General features: G+C 36.5%; 1 protein-coding gene across 1 annotated transcript in view; it reads left to right on the top strand.

Moving 5' to 3' along the window:
* The first annotated feature begins 395 nt into the window (after positions 1-395).
* The window catches only part of RCBTB2 (RCC1 and BTB domain containing protein 2), a 40,952-nt gene continuing 32,519 nt past the window's right edge, over positions 396-8,828 (top strand). Inside the window, exon 1 of the mRNA XM_090258652.1 lies at positions 396-449. The gene's annotated coding sequence lies outside the window, so the exon portion shown is untranslated. The remainder of the gene's footprint in view (positions 450-8,828) is intronic.

Here is an 8,828-nt window from a genome sequence, read left to right as displayed (position 1 = left end):
GGACTGTAGAAAACGTTGCCCACAGCATCACACGTGCCTCACCCTTAAGTCAGGCCTCTCCAAATTCCCAAGATTTTGCAGACCAGAACCACGGAAAATGCTAGGGGTGTCCCACATGGGCATTGACGATGAAACGACAGATGTGACCCAGGGGGGCAGGTGGTGTCCAGTCCTAGGGGGCCGCTCCAGAGGAGTGGTGGTTGGCGAGGAATGAGCGGGGGCGGCGGTGGGCGGCTAGGCAGGCGAGGAGGGGCGAGGCGCCATCGCCAGCCCCCCTCCTCTAGTGCGCTTCCCACCTTTCCCCTCCTTGGTCAGCCAAGCCCTGGAGAGCATCCCGCCGAAGCCGAGCCGCTTCAAGGGGAGGCGCCAAACCGTCGCAGCGCCAGTCCTGACCGCGCAGTAACGGCAACACAGGAGGCGGAGCGGATGCGGCCTGGGCCTGTGCTGAGGTAGGAGCAGGGGACCGCACAGAGAGTCAGGAGGGGCGCCGGGTTTGAAGCGGGCCAATCTCAAACACCGCGGAGCGGGCCGCCTTCCTGCGCCCCTGCTGCCAAAATTCCGGGACGATGCAGCCCTTGGGAAGCAGCCCGGAGGTCCACAGCCTTCCTGGAACCGCGGGCCGAGCCGTCCCTGCGCACCGCAGCTGCGCTGGCTGGCGGGGCCTAGGCGCGGGCCTCTGGGGCTACAGTGTCACCAAGGCTGGGGCCGTGGCGTCGCCGCGCGTGCGCAGCCCTCTCCGGCATCGCTGGGCGCGCCGCTCTGGGATTGGGCACCCGCCCAAGTTGTGTGCCCAGTTTAGGGCTGCGTTTGAGGCCCCCCAGGGCAAGTGCCCGGCTGCTCTGGGCCAGCTGGGCGCGAGGGCGTCCGGAGCTCCGGGTGAGGCTTCTGCCTCGGAGTTTCTCTTTCTTCCCCACGCGCCACCCCGCTTACGCTACTGATGTGGCTTCGCCCCCGGGCCCCTGTCCTGTGAATCTGTTCATCTAGCCCTGGCTCCGAGCAGGCCAACTCATTATGCCTTCGACATTTGGTCCTGATTTCGAGGGTAATGCAGAAAGTTTGACCAAGCTAGGCAAAAGCTGTTTTTGAAACTGATGTGGAAGGGATGGGGAGAAATCGTTTTAAAACTTTATTTTAAGCCTGTAGATTATTGTTCTCGGCTCAGACTCGGAAATAGAGATTTTCAGATGCTGATAATTTACCAACTGCTCCTCATGGCCAAGAAAGAACTTCCTGCTTGTGTTGGAAGGCGAGTGAGGTCAGAGTGAACTTTTTTGCGTTTGTTCTTTGGGAAATTACATAAAATGTTGGAACGGGTCTAGTCCAGGACTGTTAATAGCTTGGAAGTCCTAGGGCTGACTGGTATCGCCCTTGGCTGCTTAATCTCTGTCCGACCTGAATGAAAGCAGTGAAGTTCACAAACAGTGCCTAGAAAGCTCTCTCCCAGACTAGGAAGTGACCGTCACTAATGTGGCTTTGCACCCTTCTAATACTATCTGCATGGTTTTCACACCTTCCTGGCCGATGGTGCTTAAGTCAGTTTCCTGACTCCTAGGGCTGCTTGGAACATTTTTAACAATGTCATTCCTGTGTGCCTTGTAATCTTATATGATGTGATGATACAGACATTTGGGATCTGGAATAGAAGAAGTGCTTACTATCAGAGAATCTGAATACTCTAGGTGGAATGTATTTCTATTGTATTTTCTAGGGCACTCGGTAGTATATACATGCTATCAATTGGAATATGTTATTACACACCCCACACCCACCATGCAGGCCTGACTGTTCTTATGGGCCTCTTCAACCCTAGGGCCTAAGCATTCGCTATTTTGTCCATGTTAAAAGCTTACTTTCCCCCTCCACCCAAATTTGCATGGCATACAACTTCATTCAAGTCTCAAAACAGTTGCCATCATTTTAGGGAGGTGGTTACCACTCTAAATTAGCCACTGTTCTTGTTCTTCAACCTCTTACCCTGCTCTACTTGGCATCTGATATATTTTTGTATGTGTATAATCTGTTTCGCCCATAATCAGATCTTAGTAGATATTTGTTAATTGTATAAATGAAATTGAAATCTAACTGACTCTAGAAATACTTTGCATTGGACTCTCAACTTGGATTCCTTCCTTCCTTCATTCATTCACTTAACTAACATTTATTGAGTGACTGCTTTGTGTCAGATCCTGGCTAGGTGTTTAGGATATGTCAGTGAACAAAATAGACAAAATTTTTTTTTCTGTAGCTTACATTCTAGCAAAGAATGATTAATAATAAACAATTTTAATGTTAGAAAATTATAACTTATGAAAAAATGAAGAGATCAGAGAAAGCGGACTGGCAGTGCACATATGTGTTGCAATTTTAAACAGCATGGTTATTGTGAGTCTGAAGGATAAAGTGAAGGTGATATTTATGACAGAAAACTGGCTTTTAGAATAAAATGTCTTTCTGGGAGAGAATGTTCCTTGCCATTCTTTACTATGTCTTTCAGGGGGGCACATAGCATGACCATTGTAGCAAATGTCATCATCTTTTATAATATATAGGTAAAAAAATACTTTTCTAAATTGAATTCAAGTTATTCAGGATTTTACAGTTTAACTCAGCACATCAGATTAAGAGACTGCACTCTTATGTGGAAGAGGCTAGCCAAAGAAATACTGCAGATGTGTTGAGAAAAATTGTATATATATTTTTACATTTTACTATGCTTTGCAATTGCTTCTTAATGTCCTTCTGACTGTGTATGACTTGTGAAGTTGTTTCCTAAGAGTGGTTACTGATTTACTTTATTTGAAAATGTATTGAAGATTCACCTGGTGTGATGTGATGCTTTAAGGTATTAAATTATTGCTCTTAGAGACTTTTTTTTTAAAGGAAACTTTAAAAAAAATTTTTTGTTTGTTTCTTTGTTTATTTATTTGTAGAGAGAGGGGAAAGGAGAAAGAGAGGGAGAGAAACATCACTGTGTGGTTGCCTCTCACTCGCGCCCCCAACTGGGAACCTGACGTGCAACCTATTCCTGTGCCCTGCCTGGGAATCGAACCAGCGACACTTGGCTCGCAGGCTGATGCTCAATCCACTGAGCCACAGCAGCCAGGGCCCAAGACTTTTGAATGAACCAAACAAAACTAACCAAATTTCTATCCATAATTAAAGGATGCTTAGAGAAAGAGGTTGATGAAGAGAAACGATTTTAGAAAGCGAGGTGTGTGTCCCTTGAGGTCTTGTACTTAAGTAGATTATAAACACTATGTTTAAGTATCAAAAACTATTAATATAGAACTATAAATGTAGGTACCCATGGGATTTGCTTATGCCTTCAGGAGATTGCCATATTTAATTTTTGTTTTATCACTTGGAAAAACTGAAATTAAAATGCCCCCAAGATACCACTACTGTTGAGGTTTACTGGAGTTGAATATAAATCAAAATTGACTAGGCTAGAGAGATTTGAGACCAAGAATTGAATGATCGGTGTTGTAGAGCAACATCTAGGACTGCTGTTTAAGGCCAAAAGCACAGGGATACATGAGAATATTTACTTCAAAGGAGGTAGCTTACCACTTTGAAAAGGATAGTCATAGTGTCCTTCAATGGAAGGCTGATGTGATCTCTTGCTTTCATTATCCAGAAAAAAAAATGTGTCTAGTTCACATGGTGATTCCATTTTAACGTGAAAGTCTTTATGAAGTTTAAGGCATAGTAGGTTTTTTCAGCATTAATCTGACATCAGAGTGTGTTAGATAATATGTCTTTTCTATGTCTTCAGTTTTGCTAATCTAACCTGAGTTTGTATATATCTCATGGAAGACAATTTGAGCTAAAAAATACCAATGAGTAATAGTATATGAGTAGATAATAAATTGTAACCACATTATAACATGTTCTGTATTATGTTGATTGTATATATGATACTGAACAAAATGAATCCCAAATGAAAATGTGCCAATGTCAAGAGGGCCTACCATGCTGAACAAATATGTTGTAGGGCAAAGATCTTTATAGTTATGATTCTATTTAATGGGCATGTTAGGATTTTTTTTGTTTGTTTGTTTGGTATTAGATCTATAAGGACCTAAATTTCAAATGGATTTAGAGATGTCTTAAGAACCATTTCATTTTAGCTAGTCTTAACAATCTAAACAATTTGTATAGTTTATGTTGATTATTTTTCATATTTGAAAGTGACACTTTCTATGTGTGGTTCAGATTACTGAGAAGCTCAGTAATCCTTTCCAATCAAATACAGTTTTGCTTTGGACTGAAGATCTGTTTCATTACTCTTGGTGAAATTTGGAAACTTTTTTCAAAAAATAAAAAATTTAATATAGAAACTATGTTTCTGTGTTCTAAAAGTCAGTTTGCTGTTTATCATAAACATAGTAATATCATTTCCTCAGAGGTTGTGCTTTAGTTTTAATTGTGCTTGGAGTGTTTTAGTTTTGTCCATCTTGTTTGTAATTGTCCTGCTTTAGTTAGCAGTTGTGTAGGTATCTTACTATTATTTGTCATTGATTTACATCTCATTCAAGTGGAACTAATTTATAGCTATCATCTTTTTTTGCACGTAACAATTGGGATCATGTTTTATTATTTTATATTATATTTATATTATTTATAACTTACAGATGACATACATTTAATGACTCAGCTAAGCATATAGGTAGGAACCGTTATTATCTCACTGACATTTACTTGGTCTGGAGCCATTAACACACTGATATGTAAACTGAACTGGTGTCCTAAAAGATACAGGTTTTCTTTAATGTCCTGTTTCTTTGGTTATAAAAGCATCACCAACTGTGTTGTCTAGAAGGGAGAATTTGTTAAAAGCATTTAATTCTATATTGCAAGAAAACTTATATATATTATGTTTCTCAAGCTTAGCTTTGGAGTTTATGCTTATTATTAAGTTAAATTAACAAAATACATGACACTGGGCTTTAGGTGCAGAAATTACTTTTTTTTTTCACTTTTTCTTCTTGAACCACAGAGAACAGTAATCACCATTTAGAAGCTTTTGATTAATTGCAAAATATCAATTTACTTGAAAAATGCTTTGCTCACTAGTTTATTAGCTCTAAAGGCCCATGAGTACCATTGGGTGAGATAATATTGATGTAAGAACATAGGAGCAAGGTATCCTTTTGCTCCACATGATTGTGTTTTTTTCTTTTGTGCATTTACTTAAGGTTCATTGCCTACTGCAGGCACTAAATCAATATTTGTTGATGAATTAGGCAAATGAATGTATGTACTATAATCAGCTTAATTTATTATTTATGTCAGAAGTATTGCCAAGTAATAATGGCATGTCATATTGGCAGACACACTGGTTAACAATGATTGCTTTACCTACAATAATATGTGGGACTGCCTATTATATGCTTTGTACAGGGAAATGAATTATTTGACCTGTTCTTTGAGAGGATTCAGAATGTATGTATTTATCAAGTTCAGTCATCAAAAGACTGTCTTTTTGTCCACTAGTACCCAACTGTGTAGTCATTAATAGTGTAGGGAAACTCTCAAAATACAGTATGTAAAACAAGAAGTTACCTGTCCTAACCAGGGTTAATTTGGAAAGTTATTGAATTATACACATTTAGGAAAACAACCAAAATAAGAAATGTCATGCAAAAAATTATCTTAGTTGATGTGTATTTGGTTTTTTTTCTTTCCTTTTATTGATTTTTTGACAGAGAGACATCAATCTTTTGCTCCATGAAATTGATTTTTTGAGAGAGAGGAAGAGAGATGTTGATTTATTGTCTCACTTATTTATGTATGTGCCCTGACTAGGGATTGGAACTGGCAATCTTGGTTATCAGGATGATAACCAACTTAGCTACCTGGCCAGGGCCTCTTCCACTTTTTATATTGCAATGCAAATATCAGTACAGTAAGATTCTAATAACATAGTTTTAAAATTATATTTAAACAAAATGAGGAAATGCATAAGAAACTATTTTGCAAAGCACAGGCATTTTTTTTTTTATATGAGTAATTAACTCATGAGCCAAGTTATATATCCCAAAACTCACATACGGCAAAAACCAATAAAGTAACATATAGGATGTATAATGTGGGGTGATCTTATGCTGTGACACTATCAATATGAAGAATGTTTTCCCAATACAAATGCTAACTTCTACTGTGTCTATAAGAAACATTGCGCTCCTGTGCAGAAAAGGGGAAAATTTGTGAATAGATTTAAATCAGAAGTAAAAAACATTTTTGCTCTTCTAATACACTAATAGTAAGCTTTTCTCTATTTTGGATTACTCTATTATGGCATTTAAGGTACAATACTTTGTCTATGATATTTTATTACTATCTTCCTATGGTATTGATAAAATTTTATTTTACAGATGGAGAAAGAAATTGTGGATTGTTAGTTGTCATTATCAAACCTATATTGAATTCCTGTGTCTATGGTAAAGGCAATATTAAAATGGTGGCATTCTGATTCTAAGATGTTGTTTTCCTTAACATTGGGTTATTCACCCATGCTCAGGTGATTAATTTAAGCTTAGCAATTTGAAAACAGTCTTGTCAGATAAAAAAGCCAAATCATACCAATTCATTGATAGAATTACATGCCAATTTTATTTCAGGCAATACCTGCATCAAAACTTCCCTATGAAAAAAATACTCATTACGGTCCTGTCATATATGTATCAGTATATCCACGACACATTAAAATACTATTATATGAATGTTTTTAAACTTTATCAAATATGTATCATTCTGTAACTTACTGATTTTGGTCAAAATTTTTTGAAAATTTATCTGTATTGATTCTAAATCATTTATTTAATTGCTGTGTGGTATGCATATGCCACGGTTTACACTTGCTATTTCTAGTTTTTTATTTATTCATTTATTTTTAAGATTTTACTTATTTTTAGAGAGTGAAGAAGGGAGGGAGATAGAGAGGGAGATAAACATCGATGTGTGAGGCACACTGATTGGTTGTCTCTCTCACACCCCAACTGGGGACCTGGCCCACAAACCAGGCACATGCTCTTACTGGGAATTGAACCAGTGACCTTCCATTCGCAGGCAGGCACTCACTCCACGGAGCCACACCAGCCAGAGCAATAAGTTTTTAAAAATTGTTGTTGTTATTGTTCTGTTTTGTTTTTGCAAAAAATTATGTATATACTCTAGAGTTTATCTAGACCATTGTTTCCCAAACTATAAGGCATGAATTATTAGTGATTGTGAAATTATTTTAGTGGACTGAGACAAGCATTTTCTTTTAAAAATGAAATAGAGAAAGATAAGATAGAGCAGGGTAGAATACAATAGAATAAAATAGAAAAAATAGGAAAGAAGATAGTACTAAGCATCTCATGTAGTAAGGATAAGATTTTGTGAAAATTTTGTTTCAACTACATATATGTATCAAAAAAGGTTGAAAGACAATATTGTTGAATGATTCTCTAAAGTTATTATATCAGTTTATGTTCCTTCCAGCAATTTAAGTGTCTTTTGGTCTGCATCCTCACCAACACTAGGTATTTTCCCTCTAATTTTGCAGATCTGATGGGTGAGAGCTATCTTATTGTGGTTACATTTCCACAGTAAATTCCATGGTGAATTTGAGCATCCTTTCATATGTTTATTAATTTCTTCTTCTGTGACTACCTGTATCCTTCTGTGATTTGCCCATTTCTAAATCAAATTGTCTTTTTCTTACTGATTTTTAGGTATTCTTTATTCTGGATACTAACCCTTTGTCAACTATTAGTTATATATGTTGAAAATATCTTCTCCCATTCCTTAACATGTTTTTCCCTTTGCTCATTTTGGTTTTTATTATGCCAAATTTTTAAGCTTTAATGTAGTAAAATTTATCAGTCTTTTCTTTGTGGTTTATGCTTTTTTGTTCTTATTTAAGAAATCTTTCCTTGCCCTGAGATCATTAAGATATTTTCTATAGTTTGTTCCAAAAGTTTTAAAGTTCTGCTTTTTTCACATTCCAGATGGTTTACCTTGCATTTTCTATGTTGAAATACTATATATTAAACTTTTTTAGTATGTGTTTTTTCATGTTCTATTGTCCAGATTAATGGACAATATAAAGTAGAAGTTGTAAAGGTTATATTTTACAATATTAATTTTTAAATAATTGTATAACTCTTGCTGACTTTTTAGTAATAAAGTTGGTATCATTTTTAAGCTGTATTTTTCTAAGGTATAAAAAGATTTTATTAAAGTTGCAAGGTCGTATATTCTCTGTTTTTTCTATATCTTAGTATCAGATTGGAATGATTTTTAAAAAGCCATTCTTTCCACAATGCTTTGAGAATTCAATATTTTTTCAAAACACTATACGATAATAATTCATCTTGAATTATTTTTGTATTTTGGATACTTACTATATTGGGAATTCCAAGAAAAATTAAATTATGTTAATTGAATCCTACTGAATGTTATTGATTTGAATATGGTGATTTTTATGTGCCATACATGCAATTATATCTTAACTTCAATTAGTCAAATACACGGAATGGTTCATTTTTTACCATTGTTATTTTTAAAGAATTAATATTGAAATTTATAAAAGACACTGAAAAAAAAGCTATTTACTTTCCTTCTTTAAAAACTCAGGATATATAGCTGTTTAAAAATATCTATAATAATTGATATTGAGTGATTTCCAGGCTATATTGTTAAGTGGAAAAAAAGTGAATTAAAAAGAGTGTATAAATTATTTTGTGCAAGAAGGAACTGAGGAATAAAAACATATCTATGTATATATCTTCTTATTTTTGTAAAAATAAAAAGAGGAAGAAAAATACTGAATACAGTGA

The sequence above is a fragment of the Furipterus horrens genome, unplaced genomic scaffold (genome assembly GCF_987537825.1).
Source record: "Furipterus horrens unplaced genomic scaffold, mFurHor1.1.pri manual_scaffold_12, whole genome shotgun sequence".
Taxonomy (NCBI): Eukaryota; Metazoa; Chordata; class Mammalia; order Chiroptera; family Furipteridae; genus Furipterus; species Furipterus horrens.
The sequence above is the reverse complement of the archived record's forward strand: the minus strand, read 5'-3'. Positions and strand labels throughout refer to the sequence as shown.